Source organism: Hyperoodon ampullatus (assembly GCF_949752795.1).
Source record: "Hyperoodon ampullatus genome assembly, chromosome: 7".
Taxonomy (NCBI): Eukaryota; Metazoa; Chordata; class Mammalia; order Artiodactyla; family Ziphiidae; genus Hyperoodon; species Hyperoodon ampullatus.
The window spans coordinates 80,195,116-80,207,904 of NC_136920.1; the positions used below are offsets into that span (position 1 = coordinate 80,195,116).

A 12,789-nucleotide genomic window follows, 5' to 3' on the forward strand; every position below is an offset into this window, starting at 1 on the left:
ATTCGTATATATATTTTTAGCTCTCTCTGCTGAAAACACGATGAGGTAGCTTGGACAGTGATAAATCCACCTCATACCAAGATTCTGGCTTCTGAATACCATTATTAATGCAAGGAACAAGAACTCCATGGAGAAATGACTGATTCAAGGCTTAGACAGAGGAAAGTAAAAGATGGGTCTGGAGCATTTTGTGGTGTCAGAAAGTAAGATATTACTCCAAAAATTGTATGGCCATGTAGGAAAAATATAGGAGACAGCTGGAAGGAGTACCAGTGACCAAATATGGAACACTTTGAGAAACAAAACTATTAATGATAGTAATAAATTTTAACCCGTAGAATAAAATAAATATCCACAAGTTCACACTGATGTATGTATATATATGAACAAATAACCAGATAAATACATAAATGAAGGAGAAGAATAGCTCTTTCTTATACTCAAATTATAGTTAATAAATGTAGAGGGAATGATGGGAATAGAAAATGAACAATCATCAAACACCACAGTAATGGGTGGAGTCAAAAATTATTGAGGGATGCTAAAATTAGCATGGGAAAATTAAACAAGAAGCAGAATATTTGAACAATCTCAAATAATTACAAAGGGAAAAATAGTGATTTTGCAGCTATCATTATAACTAAGTCATCAAAGTTAGCATCCCCAGTAGTGAGACATACAGATTTGTTTGTACCTCTAATATGTACTGAAAATGGCATAATATCTCTCCTGAAGTGTTCTTGTCAAGAAATACATATCCTCAGTCTATCCATGAGAAAATATCAAACAAACCCTATTTGAGAAAAATTCTACAAAATGACTGGCTAAGATTTTCCATTAGTTCAAGGTCATAACAGACAAAAAATGACTGAGGAACTATCCTAGATTAGAGAAGAATGGGGAGATATGACAAGCAAATGCAATAAGGGATCCTAGATTTGAATCTGGACCACAAGACAATAGGCAATATTTGAATACGAGTCTATAAATCATTAGTAGCATTGTGACAATGTAAACTTTCTGCTTTCAATAATTATACTCTAGTAATATAAAATGTTAACATTTGGGGAAGCTGAGTAAAGGGTATATGGGAACTCATACTGCTATGTTTGAAGTTTTTTGATAAATAAGATTTGATAACACAGTTTTATAAAAACTTAGTTTGGACATTTCTGAACCTCTTTTTTGTTTCCTTATGGAAGAAAGTTGCTTGTTTAGGGATAATACTAAATCAATGCGGGTAAGATTTACACAGGACCAACCCTAACATTCATAGTGTGTGGCACAGGAAACAACTTTGAATGGCCATTTCAAGGAACAATATACTTAAGTGTATACAATGAGTAAAATGGATGAACTACACAAATTAATGAGTTGAAAAACCATAGAATCATAGAATTTTCTCACTGTAAAGGCTCTTACTTTCATAACTTTTCAGAACTTTTCAGTTCCTATGGGTAAATACCAAAGAGCAGGATTACTAGATCACTGTATGGTAAAAGTACGTTTATTTTGTAAGAAACTGCCAAGTATCCCGCTAGCCACAAATGAGAATTCCAATTGTTCTGCATCATCACCAACTTCGGTATTTCAGTTTTGGGATTTTAGCCATTTAAATAGGTGTGTAGTGGTATCTCATTATTGTTCTAATTCAAAATTCACTGATGACATGGAATGTGTAGCATCTTTTCATATGCTTATTTGCCATGTGTCTATTTTCTTTAACCATAGTAGTTTTGTTGTTTTTTTTTTTTAACCAAGGCCTGCTAACTCTTGTCCTCCTATGTCTATTTATGTTGTCTTTTTTCTTTCTTTCTTTTTTTGAACTTTTGATCATTTAGTCTTTTTCCTGGTTATGTCCAATTATTTTTTATACTAAAATTGGGCTTAACTTATTTTAGGAAACTATAAAGATACCTCCACATTCTGGATGTTGTTATCTTTCTCTTGAAAAGATTTACTGTGGCCCATGGCAGACACTTACTATAGGGACTGGTAACCTTAGTCCATTCTCAGTTTGAGCTCATTCAAAGCCGTTTTTCAGTCTGTGTGAAGGTTGGTCTATTCCTGTCTTGTCCTTCCTCTACGGGTGTTGCCCTTTGGGATTACCATGTGAAAGTTTGGATTCTCCCTATTCCCAACTACCCTTGTATTTGTTAGGCTTTAAATGTAATGGTTCCCGCAGCCCTGTGAGACTAAAGATACACTTAGCTTGTCATTACATTAGCTGTTGCCTTTAGCTTGAGCTGTTGCCCATTGGCTTCTGTGGTTAGAGTCTTTTGAACTCCTTGGCTTTTCAGTTCGTAGGCTGTAAGATTTGAATCAGCAAATGCCCAAAGGAGAAAAGCTGCACCAAATGTCAAGCTTGTGTATGTGTTTCCCTTCTCTCCACAACTTGGCCCACGTCTTGGTGTCTCTCTAACATTCAGATGGCAGCGAACAGATGTTTTCTTACTTTATCCAGCTTTTCTAAAATTTCTTTAGACTTCACCTGATCTTATGTTATTATTGAACTATCATCTCAATTATCCCTAGGAAGAAAATTTACAATTTTATGTTTTATTTTTTAATTTTCTATATTACCTCAGTTTCTGTAGAGACCTTTTACCTCACTGTTCGGTCTAGTTCCTGTGTTAGCAGTAAGATGGAGATAAGGTGGAGGCTAAGAATACTGGGGGGAAATCACTGATGAATGATATGTCTCGTTCTTTCCGTTTTTCCTCTCCTTATTTATTACTCTGGCAGCCTACACCTGCCTTTCTTCATTTGACCCAGTTGCCCAAATAAGAAACCCACTCTGGTAAAGACCAGACTTTACTCTCATAAATGTCTGCATGTTAGGATTAGCTAGATGATGAACACCATGCCAGAGTTCTTTGTGTGAGACTTTTGCAGACTTTTGTTAGCCCTTTAGTTTGCCTCTTGCCAACGCTGCTCAGATTGTTGAGGTTTTCTAAGATTCTGTAGGTCAAACCTCTCTACCTGCATACCAGATGAGCCCTTCTCTCTTTCCTGACTTCACTTGTGGGAGGTTAGCCCTCGGTTCTTCTTTTTCCCCATCCAATCATAATGGCTCATGAATTCCAAAAGGCCCTCAAAGTATCTGTCGTCCCTTTCTCTCTTCTCTTTTTTATCAACACTGTTAAATATTAACCATATATTTGCATACCTCTTTCTTACTTACAGTGGAATATTGGAAGGCTCGATCATTAAGTGTGAGCCCCACCAAACTAGGACTCATACAACACTCTCCTCCAGGCCAAAACTTTTGATATCCACTGGGTTTTTCTTATACTATCTTATATGTAGCTAAATTTGTAATGATTTAGTTAATGCCTGAGTTATGTGACAATAAGAAATCAGTCAAATTAGCACTACAGAAGTGCAGCTTAGACCTAGGGACCAGAACCAAGGACCACAAAAACCTGTTAACCAATAAGTTTCACTTGTACTTCATGTTTAACAACTGCTGAGGGTGAATGGGAAGTGAGGGAAAAAGAGTTTAACTTCATATCACAGAAACTTGCGCTAAAATGAAGAGGAAAATGACCCAGTTCCTGGTTCAAGTCACTGTAATCTGCTTCAATAAATAATAACAGCACACAAGGAAAACAAACACTATATGATAGGAACAATGGATAATTAATTACCAGATCAGGGAGGACAGATTACACTTGCTATGGGATTTCATTAAAGAAGGATTCCAAAAAGTACTGGCTTCTTCTGAGAAGACTTCTCAGAACAGGTAGCATTTAAACTGAGTCTTGAACAAGTATATAGAGGGTAGGGAACAGGCCTTCCGGGCAGGGAACAGGCACAGTGTCAGGAATGGCACAAAGGGCTTATGGAATAGGGGACAAAACTGGCTGAACACAGGAGTGCTACGTGTTGGGGGATATGGGGGAAGGCTGGCTGAGGTTGGTTAAATGAAACATAATTAGACGGAAGAGAAAGTAGGTGCAAAGACACATGGAAGACTGTAGAAAGCCCCTGAAGATGGAGGTCAGCATAATAATATGAAGAACTCAGTGGTACTTTGACACTGTATGAATGTCTAGGTTTAAAAAAATCAGGAAAACACAATAAAAGAATAAACTACTGATATAATGATATGTAACCAGAGGCCAGATACCAAAGAATACACACTGTGTGTTTCCACGTATGTCATATATGGTGATAGAGGTCAGCTTAGGTGTTGCCCTGGGAGATGGAACAGAAAGAAGTAACAGAGAACCGTGTAGGGTGTTAGAAATATTTTATAATATCTTGATCTGGTGTTGGATACATGGGTGCATAGAGATGTAAAAATTCAGTTATTAGCAATGCAGTTAACCTACTAGAGTTTTTTTAATATATGCGTACATTAAAAAAAAAACTCTAGGAGGTTAATTAGGCTGTCAGTTGTATGAAGTAAATTTTGGTCAAGGAATAGCCAAGGTAGTAATGCAGTAATAAGTTATAAATGTACTCACTGTGCTCTAGAATGTCACAATTGGAATACAAGAAATATGTGTAAGAAAAAAGACAAATATTCAATATTGATGGTTGGATGAGCTGAATAAGTTAGATCACTCTACTTTCAATTTAAGAACTTAGCCACTGTTTGGATACCTTTGAACAAAGAAAAAAAAGAAATACAATTTTTATTACGCATATGCTATGTATCAATCCCTGACTTATATTTTGACACATATAAACATGGGAAATATTGCACCTTGTAACTGAGACAATGAAGATGAGTGAGGTAGCTGGTTTTGACACTAGAGGCTGAGAAAACCATCAGCTCATAATTGTAAGAAGTCTGAAGTCGGAGGAAAAGAATCAAGAGGAAATAGTGGTAAGTGCCAGGAGCTTCTGGAAACTACATCAGAGATGAAGACTCCAGGATTGTTGAGCTTTCTAAGAGTCCCAATAACTCAGAAAAAAACAGAGGGCTTAAAACTGAATCCTGGGATATATGTATGCATATAGCTGATTCACTTTGTTACACAGCAGAAACTAACACAAAACTGTAAAGCAATTATACTCCAATAAAGGTGTAAAAAAAAAAACCAAAAAAACTGACGCCTGCAAAGTAACAGTTGTTAGGACAAACAGTAAAGAATTTTAAGAAAAATAATCACATGCCTGTCCCAACAGAGAAATATCCTAAGCTCCATCTCACCATTTCTCCGACTGGCCTTTCACAAAATACAGTCCCATCAGCTGAATATAGGTTTGTCAAGTAACTGTGAGTAAGACTGAATTAAACAAAAATAAATCAATTCCTTCCTCCAAAACTTTTCAGAGTATATAATGAAACAAAGTGAAACTTGAATTTCATGTCGGGATGTAGAGTACAGCTCTTCCCAAATGCTTCTGTCTTGTAACTACATTAACATCATCTAAAACCAGTGTTCTGCAGGACAGAGATGGTGAAACGCTGCTCTCATCATGTAAGATATCAAGTCTTTCTGAAAATCCATTCTTCCTTCTGCCCTTTCTCCTGTTGTCCCTGTCACCTGGAATGTCTGTCCTAAGCTCCACCTGCCAAAACCCTACCCATTTTTAGGATCCAAGAGATAATAAAAGGCTTACATTACTGAAAGGCAGAGAAAGAAATCCCTTCCTAGGGATCTACATTTCCTTCCTAGGGAAAAGAAAAATTGTAAAGTATACCACAGTGACCTTAAGTCTGTGAATGTAACTATGTTGTGTTACTTTGAGTTCTGTAAGAGTCAATGTGCTACAATATACATGGATATGAATGTTTGATCTCTTACAAGTAGAACCTGCTGATAACTTTCATCATGAGCGAGGTTAATGATTAAGGGAGCCATTGTATTTGGCTCAGCCCTTATAACTAGGGAATATTAAAATTGGAAAGGTCCCTAGATATTAGCAAATCTATCCACCTCATATTCTAAGTAAGGAAACTGAGACCTTCATAGATTGGATACTTATATTAACAAAGGAAAAGGATATAAGATTGGCAGACCTACCTTTTAGATTAAGAATTTTGAGATTTTTATAGACTACTAGGACATTACGTCCACTGATATTGAGACAATGTGTTTCTTAGTCATCATTTCCTATTGCACTGACCAAGCGAGGTGGCAGTCAGTAGTTGTACAAAGGGAAAAAGAAAACTTTAGAAACTCCCAATTTATATACACAGGGAAATTCATCATTCATGTTATTTAAGCTAACTGGATGCAGTTTATCAGCTACATTGAGGAATGGTGAAGTGAAGTGTCTTTACAATTAACATGTTAGTTTGTGTCATGACCTCCCTGTTGTTCAAGTGAGTTAACGGTTAGCACTCAACTAGGCACTTAAGAGTCCATTATAAATCTGGACTAAACATTTATTTGTGGCATCTTTACTCTTCTTTGGTGCCCTTAGGCAGAATTAGCCCTCGTATGTTTTGATAAATTCAAGTATTAAACAGGGCTAAGGTTTCACAAGTTCTTTGGCCTAAACATGGGGGTAAGGGAGACCAATGAGCTGGAGTACTTCTAGATTTAAGAATGGTCAGATTGAGGAAGAAGAGTCTTATGCCAGAGGTGAAAGAAGACTGATTATAATTACCTATTTTTAAAAATTCCAACCCTTTTCAATGTTCTAAAGTGATCAGGAAGTACATGGGTATGCTAGGAAGTAAGGGAGTCAAGCAAGAATATTCTCTAAGAGTTTGTGGATGGCAATGAAGAGGAAAGGAAGATAGAGACAATCCTGGAAAAGGTTTTGGTTGGCCATAATAATGAAGTCAGAAGGAGAAGAAGAAGAAGAAGAAGGACACATGCAATGGGAAAGAGAAAGCAAGAATAGAGAAGCAAAAGGGAGAGTAGAAAAATGAGACAAATTTGGAGAAGGAAATGAGGAAGAAAACTGGGTGAAAGAAGGAAGCACTGATGGTAGACCACCTGACACTCAAACATTAACACGATGCACATTTAAGATGTGTCATCAATGGCCATGGTCATTACCCTCAAATAGTTTACAGTATGTGTTTCAGAGACATTTATAAATTGAAAATGCCATTAAAATAAGTGCCAGGGTATAAGTATTCATGGAATTGTATGGGAGAATAAAAAGTCCCCCGTCAAAGAGCCTTCTGAGACATCGGAAAAAAAGGAAAAACCTAAAAAGCATAAGACTCTTCCTATTTTCATTTCCAAAGATACATCCCAATCTTGATGATCAATCAGCGATTTAAATATCAACTATAAACCCAGTATTTTATGAGCTGCTATGCAGTGTACTAGAGCAATAGAAGAGAGAGGACCTCAAACTCTCTGTTCCCTCAAATTGAAAGGCAAGCTTCCTGATCTCTCCAGACCACTACTGGACACAGGGAACACACACTAATGTTTCAGGACCCCAACCAGCAGTCACCTGCTTAGTGATTACTTCCATGACACACCCTCACCAACACCACTGAGTTTGCTGCTCCTACGGGACGTTACATATATTTCCTATTTTAACACATACCACAGTGCATTATGATTGCAGGTAGATGTTCTAACAACTTAAAAGAGAATGATGACTTTTTTGCTCTTTACATCTTGTTATTTCTCTACTCATAATATTTCTTGAAGAGAAACCATAAAAATATAAACAAACACAAAAAACAGATAATATACAAAACGTGTGCTTTGCACCTTAACACAAACTTAAGTAAAATTAGTTCTGACAGTATCCGGCATGACAAACTTCCATGGTACAAATGAGAATGGACCAAGGTTTGAGCAGGTACAGGAGACAATCCACGCATGAACAACACCAAGGAAAGGTAGACAGGAAGTAACGTGGTGTGTAGGAAATCACGAGACCAGTCTGATGGGAAGAGACTTAAACAAGACTGAAACTCACTTTCTAAACCTCCATCTCCAATTGGACAATTCACAAGACACAGGTGCACCAAAGTGGCCAAATATTCAATCCCTTTAATGGGGAGGAACAGTTTAAAATTTTATTGCTTTAGTTTGCCCAAAAGCAACTATCAAATGTTGGCAGGACACAATGAAGGCTTACCTTTGTTAACATAGTTAAGTCTCTCTCTCTCACAACTAGCCCACTTGGCTTTCCTTACCGCACCTGACGCACTTACACAGCATTGATGGGCTTTACACAACTGGAAGGTCACATCTTTATTTCTTATTGCAGGAACACAACATCTGGAAACTTTATTTCTATCGGAAGCTAAAGCAAAATTATTGTAAAATGAGTCATTTAAACCATACATTTTATCACCTTTAAAAAGCATCTGCTCTGTGCTAAGGATTAGAAATGACTCCTGTCCTTAAAGCCTCATTAAGGAGGAAGATCTAGAAACTCAAAATTTCAATCACATGAGATAAAGAACCATAACCTTTAAGCATAGAAGTGCCTATGGAGGCCAAAAGTTATATCTAAGTGACGGCTTCATGATAACCCTGAAGTACAGTCTAGAAAGATGAGGCTATGCAGAGTTGGAGTAGGAGGTGCATTAACTGCACAGGGAGCACCTGTGCAAAGACACTCAAGCCTGACACCTGCTGGGCACTGTAAATACTGCAGGTGGGGATGACTAAAGACCAGGGGTCCAAGTGTGAGAACAGACAGAAATAAAAATAGAGATGTTGGCCCAAGCAAGCCTGGGATAGAGCATGGCTTGTTTCCCACAGGTGATGAGGCCTGGGGCTACCACTGGCTGAGTAAGGGTGCCTCCGCTGATTAGAAAAAGGCACCCCGCTGCTGAAGGACCAATTAGATAAAGGGAGTGATCACAAAAAGCTCCCCTTCCTCAGGGCCAAAGAGCCCCAGGAGGCTTGGCAAAGCACAGTTCAGACTACAGGCCTCTGTGCAGAGCACACGCTGGGCGGCTAGTATGCACTAACTCTGCGTGGGCAAGCCATTAGCAGCATTATTTTAGGCATATCTTGTCATGTTAGAAGATCACTTAACCCGAGGAGGCAGATGAACTTAGAGGAACTGAGACCAGGGGCCGCGAAACCACCCAGGAGTTTCTACCATAGTCGGGGCAAAATGTAATGTGGATGAAGAAGCAAATTTAGGAGGAGGCCAAAATTTACAAGCTAGACCCACTGGATGAAAGTCATAAAGAAAGTTCAGGGAAGGAATTCTGAAGAGAATGGGCTCTGCATTTTTCTTACATTCAATGTCAAATATCAGGCAAAATTAAGTACAGTGGCTTTTAAGGTCCCTTCCAGCTCTAACTTCTTTTGATTTCTAACTTATTACTCTGGTTGAGTAAAGTCCCTTCAGAGGTACAGAACAGCTCCTACACCTGAATGGGATGCAAAGAATAATCTGACTTCTCTTCACCAGGGAATGAGTTTAACTGTCCTTGCAGAAGAGGTAACACATGGTGAGAACCCCAGATCCTAGAAAAGGGCCAGGCACACGATAAGTATTCAGCTTTTTGAAAACAAATGAACAATCATTTCCTCTCCTAGATCTTCACACCCTTTCTCTGCTGGCTGCTTTCTTTCAGCTTATAAACTTCCTCAGTATACCCACTTAAAAAGCCCTCAGACCTATGATTCTTTGGATCTTCTTGTGGGTAACCTAAGTCTCTCCCATGCCTTCAAACACCTGTCCTCCCCAAAAGCCCAGATCTGAACCTTGGGTCCAGACCCGTCTACCAGGCCCCTCTAAAGCACTGAAGATGAAGTAAGATCCTCTCGCCACTCCCAATCCCTTCCTACTGTGCTCTGTATCTCTCAAAAAGATGCAGCTGTAAACTGTCACCCACGCTTGCTGCCCTCCCTTTTCTAACTGGTCACCAGGCCCTACTCATTCTCTCTCAGATCTGCAAAACCCAGTCCCACCTTTCATAACTTCAGTGGGACCCTCAGATTACAATTCACCCTGCACCAAATCAACTGCCTCCCACATGGAGGTCCGAGTGAGCCTCTAAACCACAAGTTCATCTCACTGTTCTTTGGTGTTTCCCACAGCCTTCAGGATAAACATCCAAACTTCTGACAGGACAAACAAGGCCCCCTTCTCTTGGGCCCCACTAAGTTTCCAGTATCAACTCTCATTTCTTTCCCAAACCCTGAGTTCCAGTCCTGTACAGTAGTTTTGCCATATTTTCTCATATTTCTCAAACTTCAACACACACTGCTCTCTCCTGCCACCCCAGGAGCTTCTACATATCCTTAGAAAGGATGGCACCTCCTCCAAGAAGCCTACCCTGAACTTCTCTTCCAAGGTTCTGTGCTCTGCAAAGGGGAAAGATCGGGGGGAAGGATACATTAGGACTTTGGTATTAACATAGACACACGACTCTATATCAAATAGATCATCAACAAGGACCTACTGCACAGCACAGGGAACTCTACTCCATAGCCTGGAACAAACTGTACGGGACAAGAATCTGAAAAGGAATGGATATGTGTATAACGGAATCACTTTACTGTACATCTGAAACTAACACAATATTGTACATCAACTAACCTCCAATATAAAATAAAAATTAAATTAAAGAAAAAAGAGATTCTGTGCTCTATAGCACCAGAACTCACTTCTTCCAGAGCACTGACTACTGGGCTTGTGTTTACTTGCTGCCCAGTAGAAGGGAAGATTACCTAGGGCAGAAGCATCCTCTCCAGCAGCCCTTGGTTCTGACAACTCATTCAAGTGCCAGGCTACTTTACACACATAACCTGCTTAATTAATTCTAAGAACCCACAGAAAGAGTGGTTATTAATGTCATTTGACAAGTGTGGGGATTGTAGTGCAAAAGAAACCTGCCCAGGCCACAGACAGCATAAGCCCTGGAATTCAAACCCTAGGCTGCCTTCACACCAGTGCTCTTTCCACTATATGATACGACTACTGAAAAACAGATTTTTTTTTCCTGAGCCCTGTTTTAATGGAAAGGAAATGAAGCTGGGATATATCCATTTCCTAATCGCTTTGGTGTGTACCAGGCAAAGTCATTCAACAGACCAGGTAACATCTGTGCAACAATTAACGATGCTCCAAACTGTGCTAAGTGTTCTACTTTGTAGAGTCTAGAAGCATTAACACAGTGCATCCTTGTAACCGCCACAGAGACTGGGTCCTGTTAAGCCCACGCTACAGATGAGAACACTGAGACCTTGAAGCCTTAAGGCACTCGGCCGGGGTCACCGAGCTGGCAGGAGTCCTAGGCCGCACGCCCCGTCTAGTGCACGCACACCCGGTCACTGGGCACTGGTTCTAGTGCCCACCCTCCACCTTGTACCATTTAAAACCCCGCTTCTCAGCGCCCACACGAGGGGCCCTGGAAGCGGGAAGTACAAACCTGTCTCGACAAGCCGTGGCTGGAAGAAGCTCTGGATACAGATCAGGGGCAGCGGGTGCTCAGGAGCAGTGCCCAGTGCACCCCGCGGAGGCGGTCGGCCTTAAGTCCAGCAGGCCCTCCTGTAGGGAAGCGCGCACGGAGGGCAGAGGCACCGAGTCCTGCAGCGCGCACAGGTCCTCAGAGCGCGGAAAGATATCGGCCACGCTGTCCCGGCGCAGCTTCACCCAATGATCATGGCCCGAGCGCGGCCTCGGGGACGCTGGCTGCGGACACGATGCCCACACCCGCCTGGGGGCCCCGGCTCGCCTTCCGGCCCCTCGGGCGCCCACCGCCCGGCGGCTGCGGCCCCGCAGCGTGCGCAGGACCGGCGTCGCAGCCAGAAGACATAGGGCCACGGGCCCCAGCTACGCCAACCCCCACCCCCCATGCCGCGCTCCAGAGACCCCGCAGGGCCTGGTGTGGGCGCACGCATCTACGCTCTCCACGCCGCGGGGCTGCCGTTTAAGTCAGCGGGCGGGACCGTGGGGGCGGGGCTCGAGGACGTCAGCACGCTCGCCGTGCGTCGCGTCCGCATGCAGCCCTGTCTCCCATGGTGACGCGGCCTGAAGAGTAGGGCCTTGAGCTCTGAGACTAAGGCAGCGCGAAACGTTGGAGGTGTGGAGACTTTGGGGTTTCCAAAACGCGTTTGCTGACTCATCCAAACAAAAGTGAGACCTGGTTGTATCAACGCATTTGAAAAGTAAACTCCCGTAAGTGTCTGTGCTCCCCCCGCCCAGGAGAGAGCGTGTATTCCGTGAGGGACACACGAAAGGCTGAGTGAACGTCTGCCTGTGGTCCCTTACCTGGTGCACGGATGTGTGAATTTATGCGGAGAGCTCTTAATTTCTGTAGTTTCTGCTAACTTGACACGGTAGTTGGCATATGGTGACGTGTTCCATGCATTCAGGACATGATCGTGGTTACTAATAATCACTTTGTTTTGTACTGACAACTCCACAGAGAATTTACTACTGAATATCCACTTTACAGAAGAGAAACTGAGGCGTAGGGAGTGAAGTGGCCGAGTAAGAGTAAGGACTCAGACAATTGGTGTTAGTAAATGAACCCTGCAAGGAGGCCGTTAGCCTGCGGTGGCTCTAGTGATTCGGCCGCCTACGTAAAGCAACCGAAATCTAAGCCTGTCAACGCCTCAGGGTGACGCACACCGCTGAGGACAACCAGTCCCAAACCACCAACTAGGCTTTAAAGCGATAGCAAGTCAGTCATTTCCTTGCTTTGCTTCTGCCCTTTGAAACTAAAAATCTCTGCAGCTCCTGTGGCTGGAGCGCTCCTCACCACTTCCACTTTGGCGGTGCCTGAATTGAATCTATTTTTGCTCACGTAAAGTCTTCTTTTAAACATGCCTCAGTTTGTCTTTTAACATTGGCCGTAGAAGTTGGATTTGTGTCCAGTTTCTAGAACAGTGGTCGTCCTCTGGTGAGGCCTTAGGCGTTATGCATACAACGTTCCTC

General features: G+C 41.6%; 1 pseudogene across 1 annotated transcript in view; it reads right to left on the bottom strand.

Moving 5' to 3' along the window:
• LOC307055640 (centrosomal protein of 78 kDa-like) overlaps positions 1-11,975 on the bottom strand; it is a 40,876-nt pseudogene extending 28,901 nt beyond the window's left edge. Inside the window, exons 1-3 of the transcript in view lie at positions 11,799-11,975; positions 11,279-11,682; positions 8,017-8,184 (exon numbers count right to left, since the gene is read on the bottom strand). The product of the transcript in view is annotated as a centrosomal protein of 78 kDa-like (transcript). The remainder of the gene's footprint in view (positions 1-8,016; positions 8,185-11,278; positions 11,683-11,798) is intronic.
• Positions 11,976-12,789: the final 814 nt, after the last annotated feature.